General features: G+C 44.0%; 1 long non-coding RNA gene across 1 annotated transcript in view; it reads left to right on the plus strand.

Moving 5' to 3' along the window:
* Window positions 1-13,126, plus strand: part of LOC311434428 — a 41,630-nt gene that overhangs the window by 3,245 nt on the left and 25,259 nt on the right. Inside the window, exon 3 of the long non-coding RNA XR_014691477.1 lies at window positions 10,918-11,027. This is a non-coding gene — a long non-coding RNA (uncharacterized lncRNA). The remainder of the gene's footprint in view (window positions 1-10,917; window positions 11,028-13,126) is intronic.

Consider the following 13,126-nt stretch of genomic DNA (forward strand, 5'->3'; position numbering starts at 1 on the left):
TAGTTTTCAATATTTTTATAAACGATCTGGATGTAGGAATAGAGGGTATTTTGAGCAAGTTTGCTGATGACACCAAACTTGGAGGAGTTGTGGACTCAAATGAGGGTGTAAAGGCCTTACAGAGGGATCTGGACAGGTTGGAGAGCTGGGCGATCACCAACCGCATGAAGTTCAATAAGAGCAAGTGCCGGGTCCTGCACCTGGGACGGGGAAACCCTGGCTGCATGTACAGACTGGGCGATGAGACGCTGGAGAGCAGCCTAGAAGAGAGGGATCTGGGGGTCGTGGTAGACAGCAAGTTGAATATGAGCCAGCAGTGTGCCCTGGCAGCCAGGAGGGCCAATCGTATCCTGGGGTGCATCAAGCACGGCATCGCTAGTAGGTCAAGGGAGGTGATTGTCCCGCTCTACTCTGCGCTGGTGCGGCCTCACCTCGAGTACTGTGTGCAGTTCTGGGCACCACAGTATAAAAAGGACATGAAACTGTTGGAAAGTGTCCAGAGGAGGGCAAAGAAGATGGTGAAAGGCCTGGAGGGGAAGACGTACGAGGAACAGCTGAGGTCACTGGGCCTGTTCAGCCTGGAGAAGAGGAGGCTGAGGGGAGACCTCATCACAGTCTACAACTTCCTCGTAAGGGGGTGTCGAGAGGCAGGAGACCTTTTCTCCATTAACACTAGTGACAGGACCCGCGGGAACGGGGTTAAGCTGAGGCAGGGGAAATTTAGGCTGGACGTCAGGAGGGGGTTCTTCACAGAGAGGGTGGTTGCACACTGGAACAGGCTCCCCAGGGAAGTGGTCACTGCACCGAGCCTGTCTGAATTTAAGAAGAGATTGGACTGTGAACTTAGGCACATGGTCTGAACTTTTGGGTAGACCTGTGCGGTGTCAAGAGTTGGACTTGATGATCCTTAAGGGTCCCTTCCAACTCAGGATATTCTATGATTCTATGATTATTTTTTTAAACCCAGAAATAGCATGGTGTGGCTGCGATTTTCAAAATGTGGAAGAGAAACTTCAGTTGTTACGAGAAGGCAAATAGTGGGGCCACTTCACAAAATGATCAGAGAGGAGGCTTAGTAATTGATGAAGGAGCATGAGACTATGTGGAACAATCCTGAGCACTCCTGTTAGCTTTGGTGTAGGGTCAGACAATGCACAAGTGGCAATGTGAATGAAAATCAAGTTTTAATTAGTCCTACAGAAACAAAAAATATTTTTATCATGTTCTAAAAATGCTCAGAGAGAGAACATGGACCAGACACACAAACCTTACTTGAATCTTTTAATTGAGAAAGCTCAAACACTTCCATAGGAGTCATGAGAAGATTGAGAAATATTCACCGGGGGTGAACGAAAAATAAGACTGTAGTGTCTTTGGATACTTAATTAGCTCCTGTGGCTGTCTCCTCTGAAATCAGACTGCAGGGTCTGCATTTCTGCCTTTTCTGTTTCCCTTTTCGTATTTCCAGGACATGATGAGAAGCTTGTACTTTTCAGATACTTCACCACTTACCGTGATCATATTTACAGCATTACTTCAGACGTTTTTCCCCAGGCACAGGAGCTGAGGTTGTATTTCCCACCTCTCATATAAATGTGTTGACCAAAGAATTACAGGCCCTATTTAATGTGACCTTTGCTGTTCTTTTCCACACTGTGTTCACTTTCTGCAATACTTTCATGCTTTATTCTGTGGATATGGATTTTTTTTGGTGTTGTTGGTTGGTTGGTTGTTTTTTTTGTTTGTTTGTTTTGTTTGAAAACAGGAGGTTATGAGGTGGGGGTGTGAACATACCCTGAGGTTTGGTGAGGTCTTCTCTGGACAGACCAGGGCCAGGCTCTGGGTAGCTCCAGCCTTGTGCAAACATCAGTAATTCTTGTTCCACCAGCCGGTGGGGAAGGGCCCCAGGGCTTGCTTTCATCTGAAACTGCTTCGTAAACAGCTGGTTCACAGAGAAGTGCCAAAATAATAATAATGAATTATTGAATATGTTTGTTAGGACATGATAATTACTCTTCACTTGAATAAGAATTTGTTGTAATTCTCTCTTCAGTGCAGTGGCCTTGACTGTGAGGTTTGTGTTCTGAAGTTCACTTGGTGTTTTTCCCCACTGCTATGAATAGGCTGAAGTAACTTTTTTTTTTTTTTTTTTAATAATTTGCTTATAAGTCTTCAGATGAAAAAGTAAAGGAAAAAAGAATATTGGGAACCCATCCCCAGACTCTGGAAATAAAGAGGAAAAAGAGAAGGTGTACAGGGAGCTGCCCTGCCAGGATGTGGGCTGTAGGTGCATCTCTTGCTGTGCTTATTTCCCCAGCGGTGTAACCCATCTGCTGGGCAACTCACCCCATGCCTATGCTGACAGTAGAGGCTTGAGAAAGAGGTTGTATGAGAAAAAAGGTGTTTTCACTTGTGTGATGGTATTTTTGTTTGTTTGTTTGTTTTTAGCATTGCTCTTGATAGGTTGATTGCTCAGGGTAGGGTTTGCTATGAGCAGTAGTGTTGTGTTCTCTGTGCTCAAATGCCTCAGCTAGAGGTGGGTGATGGCATCCTTTTTCTCAATCCTTCGTGACGCCAGTATGTCTTGGCTTGGGTGAGTACGCTGAGTGCTATCAAACCCTAACATCACCCATGGCTTCAGTGTACAAGTCAGGGAGTGGGAGGAAAACACTCTCTGGGGTTTTGAGGTGGCTTTCAGAATAGGGATCGGGTTTGTTGGCAGGGTGGTGGCAATTGGCTGAACATCTCTCTGTGGCACGGGGCTGTCAAGCTGCTCTGTTTTCACAGGCATTACCCTTCATAAGGGAGGAAATAATCTAAAAATATGTTATTTTTCTCCCCCTACTGAAGGGGAAATGTTCACAGACTCCTGCACGTGCCCATTTAAAAGGCACCAGAGCACCCCAGAGCCCACCCTCCACAACCTTGAAAATCCCAGGAAAAGCACACCATGTAGCATGGAAACGTTTCCATGGGAACTGTTCCTCTACTCCTGCTAATAAAATGGACCTATAACACAAATGATAACGGGTCCCAGTTTCTGCACCAAACTACAAACAGTGAACACTACAAAGGGAGCCAGTAAAGAGCAGAAGTGTAAATCAACAGAACTGCTAAATTGGGTACGTGCATGCCTCCCCACAAAAAACCACAAGCATATAAACAAAGCCCTCAGGAAAAGGAAAAAAAAAAAAAGATCATTTTAATTATAGCACATGCAGCCAACATAAACCCCATGGATTGTGCGAAATCAGTTTTGTTCTTCTGGTACGCAGCAGGAAGCTCTGTAGCAGATCAAATACGTTCAGGGAGGCTGTCTTGCTAATTGCCACTCCTAGCTGAGCCAAAGCAAACTATTTAGACAAAGGAGAGAATTCACTTTTTATTTAGGATTAATTATGAAATAGCATGTCTGGATGGGCTTCACAATAACACTACATTTCCTGGGGAAAAAAAAAAATTGTTCTAATCCTGTGAAATAATTGGAGAATTAACCCCTTGCTTCAGGCTGGAACCCCCCAAGATGTGCAAGATGAATGCTGTCTTGAATAAGGTCTTTACTTCAGTCACAGCAGATTATGAAACTCATTTTAAAGCCAGATTTTCACATATTCTTGTATGTTGGTTTTTCTATTTTCTAATATTTAAGCCTGCTATAGCCATTTTGCATCATCCTTTTGGATTATCACAAAAGATTCTGGAGTTTTGCACTGGCTATTTCAGGGCTTAGTTAGATATGTAACTTGGTCACTCACACTTTGTGCTGCTGGTAGCCTACCAAAGCTGACTTGAGGTTTTATTTTCCTCCTGTGCTTTTCTCCTGCAGCATGCAAGTAATGTGCTCTCCGAGCAGCTTAGCAGAGGATTAGTGTACATAGCCATGGACAAATAAAACCTGTGGCAGGGAAGAAGATGAGATACTGACTAAAAGAAGTGAGTTGTTCTCAGATTTGGTTTACTGATTTCCACACTTGGGCAGCAGTTCTGGAGTCGCTGATGGTCAGGTGCCACCATAGAAAAGGGGGATGGGGTGATGATGAACTTCTAAGTTATGATACATGAATTAAATTCTGCTACTGAAGTTTTGAACAGTTATAGTAAAAGAACTGTACAAATTATTAGTTTCCTACTTTTCAGAATCAGTACATAGCGTATTATACCCTTTCTTTTGCTGTGTCTGCATGCAGGTGTGCATGTGCCAGGCTTTATTGAAGATCACTGAAACAAATGGGACTTAGGTTAGCTTGTGGTCTGGTGTGTAGTGCAGTTAGGTGGTGTTGCAGATGCGACCTTGCTCTCTTCTGAGCAAAGTCTGTTCTCTGCTATAGAGCCCCAAAGGCATTGCATTTCTCTTGGTAAGGCACTCTCAGCACAGAGCTTCTCGGCTTTCCTGATCAGGATTTTAATACCAGACCTTTAAAAGGAGAACCCAAAGTATAATCAAAAGTAATCACATTCAAATAGTCTGTGGTCAGATTACTTGTTTGCACCTTGTCATCTGGTAGCATCTGAATGAGTGATTTCAAAGTAAAGCATGCTACTTTTAAATGGGCTTCTCCCCACACACACGTAAAGCACCTTGTGTCCAGATGAGTAACCTGTAGCTAGAAGGACTCTAAAGCTTTTTCATTTGATCACAGCAAATAAACTATGTTAACATGTTAAAACAAGAAGAGATTTTACCTCCCAGAGATGACTTATAGATAGAAATTTTTAAAATGTTCACCTTGTCATGCTAATAACTATACAAGCAGGAGAAAAGCATAAAATGATGAATAATTAGTCTTTGTCTCCACAGATCCCATCAATAACATTGGGAGAAAAAAATGAAATAGATGTTCAAGTCTGTATAGTCAGAGACAGCTTCATTAGAAGAGCAAAGCTGCATAATTAGCACGTTACTGTTAGTTTGCATACAGGATAATATCCACTTGATATTTCATAGTGCTACAGACCATCAAGGAGGGCCAGTCCATGCCATAGCTGGGGCATACCCTTGCTGCATCCCATGGGGAGAGTGTTGCCAGCTTGTCCCAGAACAAGGGCTTGATGTGGCAAAGCAGAGCTGCTGCCATCCTTCACCCACTTGGAAAGCGTTGTTCTTGATGCGCTGCGCGTGGTTTCCAGTCATGCAAATTACTGGGCAGACAGGGACAGAGGCAGAAAGGCACCATTATATTTCTGTAATCATGAATTATGCCATATGTTACCTGCAGTTCAATCTCTAAATTCTGTGTTGACCCCAGTAGCATGTGGCTGTAATTAAGCTGTCTGTGGAGCAGGCCTGCCCGGTGATTACACATCAGAGCCTGGCTGAGCGTGACGGCGGAGGAAGGGGGTCAGGCACCTGAGGACCTAGACAGGTCGCTTGTGAACAGATGAGCTGTTACCACAATTTAATCAGGCTGTGGAAAACATGCTGAAACGATTCATAACAAGTAAACAGGATAGGAGTGGCTTGTAATAATCTGCAGGGGAAGCTGTTGCTTTTGGCTGTGGCACGTGCTAGTGGCCGAGTGCCAGCGGGGAGCACTGGGGACCAGACTCTTAGAGTAGGCCCTACCAGATGTTTAGGGTTCATCCCCACACATTGCTCACCCATTAGTGACAGCGGAGTCACAGTGTGTTCAATCCAGTTTGATCTTCCTCACCATGAAAAAGTTTCCCTTAAGTCTGCCTAGAATTTCCTGTGTTCCCACTTGTCACTTGCCTCTTACCATTTCACTGGGCAGCTTTGTGGAGAGGCACGCACCATGTACTCCAGCCCCTGTCCATCCCGGTGGCCTCCCATGGACTTGCTCCAGTATGTCCAGGTTCATTTTCTGCTAGGGAGGCCAAAACTGGGCCCCGTGCTCCCAAACAGCTGGTACTGAGGGGAAGGATCACCTCTCTCAGCCCTACTTTATAAGAGTACTAGAAGTGTTTAAGTACTGTGGTGACAAAAACTGTGTTGGTACCTTGATAGAACAGAAACTGCAGGAATATTCTTATATAACTTCCATAATACGTATGTGCTTATGTTAAGTAATAACATTGCTGTGTACAGCAAAATGGTTCTGCAAGTGCTAATGGAAAATTGAGATTGTTGTAAAAGTAGGTAAGTGCCAGCAGTGTGCAATAAACATTCTGCTCTGAAGCCATTTTGGAGAAATGTTCAGGTTAAAACAAAGATGGTGTAGCTCTGAACTACTTCAAGTTATCCGACTAGCTTCCCTTGGCCCTTTGAAGCTCTTCCTTTTCTAATATAAAAGGTCTATGTGACCATATACTCTTTTTTCTTTTTCTTTTTCTTTTCTTCCCCCCCCCCCCCCCCCACCCCGCTAATATCCCTTCATTAACAGGAAAAAGGAACAATGGAAAGCAGATGACTTTTGATAACATTCACAGAGATCTGGTCTGCTACTGAGTGATGCTGAGACTAGTGCAGATAAGGTTTTATCTTTGATCTTGATGAGATAATTGATGCTCGGCATCCTTAAGTGATGCTTATGTGTCAGTTGAAAATTTCATTGCCTATTTTGTTCCAGTGCTTTTAAGTAAGGGACTGAGATTGTTTCCATGCTTCTGGCCTGAGGAGGTGTGAAGAGAACCCAAGAATTCTTGCTCCTCAGGGTTAACTCTGTGGGGTGGAAGTTTTGTGAATTTGGGACCAGATAACCAAGTCAGGACACCTGCGCCACTGGTAACTGCATTGCATTGCCTGTCACCATGGGATGTACTCTGATGTGCCAGCTCTGATGCAGACATGCTGTTTTATCTTTTGTGCTTTGTATGTCAGAATTTGGGAGGAGAGCAGGGCTGGGTCCTCTCCAGCATCCCACAGCTCTTCTCTGTGAGGGGAATTTCCAGATGGCATAAAATGAGACAGCAGTTTTCTCTGAGAGAGATAATGAAAATATCTTAAAATAGCCTCTGCTTGCCTGTGCACTGTTATTACCCAGCCTAGAAGGCTTTCCAGAAATAATAGAAAAGGGTGTAAGCGAGGAAGTTATGTCTCAGCAGTGAAGCAGTGGTGCTGTGCAGGGTCTCCTGTTGCATCTTTGCAGAGCGCTGAGGGGCTGCAGGGCAGTGCCTGCCTCAAGCTGCACTGCCTCCTGCTCCCCCTTTTTCTCTTCTCTCCTCAGGGCTGGCAGGAGGGTTTCTCTCTTTTTTTTTTTTTTTTTTTTTTTTTTTTTTTTTTTTTTTTCCTGCTCACACCTTGCTGCTGGGCACCATTTTGCTGTTCCTGACCCCTCCGTGCCAGAGGTGGTGCTAAGGGGCCAGGCTGTGCTGGGGGCCACTGGAACCCGTTGGCACCTCTCCTCACAGGGCTCCATGGCTGACACCCAGGCACCTGCAACCAGCAAAAATCCTCTCAGAATTTTCCCCCAAAGCACAGGATAAGTGTATTCTCAAAGGGGGCATTTTCCAGGCTTGCCAAATGACTCCCCTGCCCCACCACAAGCCCTGGCAGAGGCTGAAGGTCATGGCTGGGGCCTGCAGTGCCCAGCAGCGGGGTGGCGGCAGCCATTTTGTGGGTAGGGCCAGCAGCTTGCGTTTAGGGTTTGGGATGTGCTCAGACCTCTGTAACACAGCATGTGCAAAGGCACAACTACATCCCACCATGAAATGAGCTGTGGTAAAGCTCCCAGGTGCGTAATCTGAAGGGGAAAAAAACTGGTTTGAAGTTTGCTATTTCTAGTCATTTCACGTCACGTCATGTCACTCATAGAGGGGGGGGAAAGTGTTTCCTTGGGAAGACTGGCAGTCATATAAATCATTTGTTCCTCTGCTCACTGCCCACAGGTAACTGTGAGCACGCAGCAGTGACCATGTGTATCAGGGAAAACATTCTTGGATGCATAGCATAAAAAAAAAAAAAAAAGTATTCTAATTCATATTTGCTGCATTTAAGTTTTATGGCAACATAGAAACATTGTAAACAGCAAACTCCATAAATCAGAGCAGGAGTTGGAAACATTGCTGCTAATTTTCCAGTGCTATCCATTTGTACAGGGAGGAAATGTTAGGCAAACTGATTGTTTTTACCTAGAAGTAATTAAATATGTTCCCTAAGAGGTTTCTGAGCAAACTGTTTATTAGCCACATTTGTAATTTCTATTTCTCATGTTATTATGCCCTGTATTCTGGCAGCCTAAACAAGAGGAGCTAAAATTACACGAATTAAGACATGGTATTAAAAGAGAGTGGTACAACTGATCCAAAATAGCACTCGGAGTTGCTCTCTGTTCAAATGTGTCCTACAAGTTTTCATTTTTTACAGAGAAATACAGGGCAGGCCTCCAGTGCCATCGTAGTCTTAGCTAAGCTATAACTGCACAGCAAACCATTTTTAAAAATTTCTGCTTTGGTAATTGAAAACAATCTGTGCAACATTTAAACCATCAGGAAAGGTAGTTCTGGTTTAGCTGGCTGGAAGTACACTTAAAAGAAAGGTGTTTGCCTTTCTGATTGCCTTCACGTTTTTATTGCTATTTTATAGACACAGTCCCAAGAACTGGAATTTATTTCATTGGTATACATGACTGGAAAATTATGTGAAAATGATGTATTTTCTCTTCTTAGTTTGGTATATCTGTTGCAATCGTTTTTGGTAAATTATATGAAAAATGTCACATTTAGTATTTAAAAAGGTTTAAAATTTAATCATTTGTGAGTTATTGGTAACTGTCCATTGTTAGTGGCTGCTCTTAAAGGCCTAAGGCCTTTGGAATCAGAGATTATAAAGCTATAACTGTGGTAAAAATGGTAATATGTATTGAAATGAAGTGACAGAACTACTGCAATAAAAGATAAACGTGCAAGGTAAGCTCCTGAACTAATGCCGTTTGATATACCTTTGTAAGCGGATTTTCTCCCTGTTTACCTCTTAGCAAAATTTGGTCTGTAAACAGTAGAAGTCTGTCTTGGTCAAAAACAGTTATGTTTTCCAGGTGCTCTTGCTCTCATATATAACTACAGTAGAGCATGGTAGGACAATTAAGTATTTATCAAAAGGATACAGATACTTGACAAACTACATAGTTCTTGTTGAGTTATAAAAAATATAACTGTTGTAACAACAACAACAAAAAACAACCCATGTCTGAAATGCTCTATACTTTGTAATTAAAAATCAGTTTAAAGTAGTTCAAAAGGAGGTTTTCCTCATTCTGAAGGTTAGGTTTTTAAAGGGCTTTAGGGAATTTACAGGATCGATCAGATATCTCCTATTTCTGTTCACTCCTGTGTAACTAATTTATCCAACTGAGAACAACTCGATGAGGGAGTGGTAATGAACAGTGGTAGCTTTACAAGAATAAGACACCAGCCTGGACCAGGTTTTCCTCTGCATGCAAGAACATAAATTCATTTCATGCCCGTCTGTAGTTCACTGAGTGCTTTACCAAAACTTTTTGTTATGGGGGAATCTGTCAAATGGGATGTGTGAATACAATTACAGATAACCCTGTGAAGCTGCTCAGTGAAGGTGCTTTATAAGGTGTTGGTGGAGACAGGTAAGTCTGTATGGGCTTTACTCTGGGTTTGTAGGACCTGGCACTGAGACGCATGCTTAGTTCGTATGTGCTTGGTTTAGTGTTTGTCTTGGTCTTTGACATGAATTCATTTTCTATGGCACCCCTGGCAGGTAAGTGGGAGTCCCTGATGCCATTCTCTTGGGAATACTGCTCACAAAAATACTGCTTTTTGAACTGCACTCCTGGGGGAAGGTCTCTCTGAACTGCTCCATACTTAATCCCTATTTCTTCAAAGTAATTTCAGCAAACACTGGCAAGTCTCAAACAGCGTTATTAACACCCTTATAAACACCTTTTCCCTCTATTTTACAAATCCTAAAAGACACTTTTTTTTAAGTCAGTGCAAAACATTTCTTTATTTACATGAAGAAATTCCTTCATCTATTCGAGAGAGACGCTTGGTTTGTGCATGCTACTGCTGTGCACAGGAACATTTGCTGCTGATTAAAGGGGTACGGCTCAGTTTGCAAAGCAAAGTGCCAGTACAAACATATTTCTCCCCTTCGCCTTCTGGTCTCTTTCAAACTTGAATTTTCCAGGTGCTAAATGGTCTTCACTCAGAGAAAAGACCATCTGTGTCTTTTGTTGATGTTCAGATGAATAAAACTTTGCAGAGAAGAGCTTATTTCACTCTTTCTCCTTTCCCGCCTCAACACCAAAGTGAGCGGCTTTGCAGGAGGAAGGTTTTGTGGCTGTGCCAAACAGATTGGCAGAGGTTGCTGGGCCTTGCAAAATCATGCTGACCTGTGACTGGAGTGGCTCTGCACTCCCTTTATCCTGTAGGAATTATCTGTGTAGGGTTTTCAATCTGTCGGAGAAATGCTATTTATCCCGCTGGTGGTGAAAACAAAAGCACGGCGTTGTGTGATGCTTTAGATGTAAAGTCAAAGGGACCGCTTCCCAGCCACTGCTGTTGGTAGGGCTTCTCTGCTCAAAGCAAAACTGGGGGAGGGAGAAAAATAAGAAGCAAATGAGAATTTTCTGGATGCCTTTGCTAATGCCTTTCAGTGGGAAATGTGAAACTCCAGGCTATAATTGTGGAGGTGGTTTGATGACTGTGTGCAGTGCAACCCTCCAAATTTGAACACAGACATGCGTGTCGTCCTCTCGGCCATGAAGCTTGTAGCTCCAAAACCAGAAGGTTTCCCTCAAAATTTAGCAGGGCTCATTTGTTGACCAGAGGAGTCAATAATGACTGGGACATTCACTGGGCATTGGGCAAATACCAAAATATAGTTCAAGTTTCAAAATGAAGTTCATGTAATACGAAATACCAAATTACAAAAACAACAGTATTCTGTGTTTCTGCAATGTCTAATTAACTGCCTGGTGAATAAAAGTGGTGCTATTTCTTGTCTGTAGACTTTGTCTAATACTCTGACACCCCCTTCTTGAACAGGAAGGCTTCCTCTGAACGCCCCAGTGCTGCAGCAAGAGGAGCAGTACACCCAGGCATTGTCATGGCTCCGATTTGCTGGACTGTCGTCCTGCCCCTCAGCAGCAGCAAAAGTGAGTCACAGTTTCCAAAACACTTGACAAATTTCTTTCATTTGCGGAAGCAGCGCCCAACAGAGGGGCAGCAAGTAGGCCCTTGCCTAGGCAGGTGGCCCGGGTGCATCTGCAAGGGGTAGGTGGCAAAGCTTGTCAGCAGCTGATCTGCTTTAAAAGTGTATGTATTTTAATTTAAAATAACACTGATTCTTATGTGGTGTTTTGTCCAATGTACCAGCTGTTTTCACAAATGCATTTCTACCTATTCCAAGACTTGCTATAAATTTTATAGTGGCAGAGGGTTTAATAAATTACATGAGACAAGAATGAAGAGGCAAGTCCAACCTTTAACCAGAGAGCGAAGGAATCATGTGAATGTAGAACAATTTTTTTCACCCTCTGTAATGAATGTACAATATTTTTTGCCATTACTAGCTGCTGGCTCTAAAAGAGAAAATACAGAAGCTAGTGACCCAAGGCCATAGAAATGAGGGAATACTAGTACATAAAACCATTTGCACTAAAATATTAAACTTGTCCAGAAGATAAATAATGCTGTTTGTTAGTAGCGGTAAGAGAGTGATGGTATGCAGTCAGCCCTCATAGGTTAGCCTGTGCCACACATTGCCTGTGGGCTAAGGGCTTGATGGATGCTCCCTGCCAGCCTGGTGTGGCAGGAATAGATCAAGATTTGGTGTTTCACACTTAACTCAGCAGATCACGAAAGAGAAGCTGTGAAGCAGAGTTGATTGTTAATTTGTTGAGTGTACACATTCATGCTGCTGCAAATCTGTGTAACTCAGCCCATTGCAGGGCTGTGCAGTCTTTAAGGGACTAATGGCTTGTTCTGCAGCACTTGCACCTGCCTACACCGGGGAGCTGATATGCTTTTAAAATATATATATTTATAAGTTTGAAGAATTTTAAAGAGAGCCCCTCCTCAGAGCATACAGGGTGGGCAGCTCGGCAGTGGTGTTTGAAGAAGGTGGGCCCACCATTTGACCTCTGTTGTGTGTGCCAGCTCTCTCTTTGCTGCCGGCTTGAAGCTGGCATTGCCCATGGTGAATTGCAGTGCACGCCCAAATCCTGCAACTGCTCTCTGCCTCAGTTGGGCAGTGCGCAAGCTGAGGACATGCCCTGGTACCATCCTGTTCCCATTTTTGCACTGACTTTTCCTTCCTCAATACCGGGCATGTGGTGGAAACAGCTGGCATGGCAGCAGCTTTCCAAGCACGTGATTAATCTGCATTGGTAGCCCAGCTTTTGTGGTACCTACAGGTGAGTGTGTGCTGGGGACAGCCGGATGTTATCTTGCCTTGTCTGAATCCCAAAGGGTTATTGGTAAGCAGTATTATCAGTGTACATGAGTTTAAAGTAGATACTGCTGAATGTGTTACAAACTTTCAAAAGTGAATTTGCCAAACTGATGTTATTCTAGGGCAAGAAATAAATAACTTGCAGGTTTGCTTGCAGTCAGTCGTGCATGGCCATTTAGAGCCAATGATGCAACAACAGGTTGTTAAACAATTTTAAACAAGCCCGTTTTGAACGTTGTGAAAGTAACATTTAATGAAGTGAAACATGGATCAATGGTAAAATCTGTGCGGTGGCTCAGTTGTATTGATTGCAAGGTTCAAAGGCTTTCGGTATGGACCTGTTAAACATCTATAATGTTGAGGCTGAAACGATGCTTGGCAAGTGCTAACGAGGCTGAAAAGGCAGTGTGGGTGTGTTTGCTGCTTTCACGTAACCTGCTGGCTTTCTGAGTCAGTCAGAAGGGCTGGGAACCTCCAGGTCACACGGGAGGTGCTGCCAGTATCTCCCATCCACGGGCAAAGAAAGGGAGAGACGCTGGTGTTGTGGCCAAGGCACCACCATGGCAGCTGCGGCTGCTGAGCGTGGAGGTGCCACTGCTCTCCCTCAGCAGGAATGCCTGTGCAGTGCTTGCCTTTGGCTTCCCGGCGTGGTTTTGGCAGTTGCACGTGCCTGTGCACCTGAACAAGCTCTAGACTTAGTCTGAGCGGGGCAGGCTGCGCCAGTCTACCCCTGTGGCGTGGCTCCTCCATGCTCTGTGCTGGCGGTGGTGCAGAGGGCCGCGCGAGGTGGCTGCAGGGCGA

The sequence above is a fragment of the Aythya ferina genome (assembly GCF_964211825.1).
Source record: "Aythya ferina genome assembly, chromosome: 3".
NCBI classification, from domain to species: Eukaryota; Metazoa; Chordata; class Aves; order Anseriformes; family Anatidae; genus Aythya; species Aythya ferina.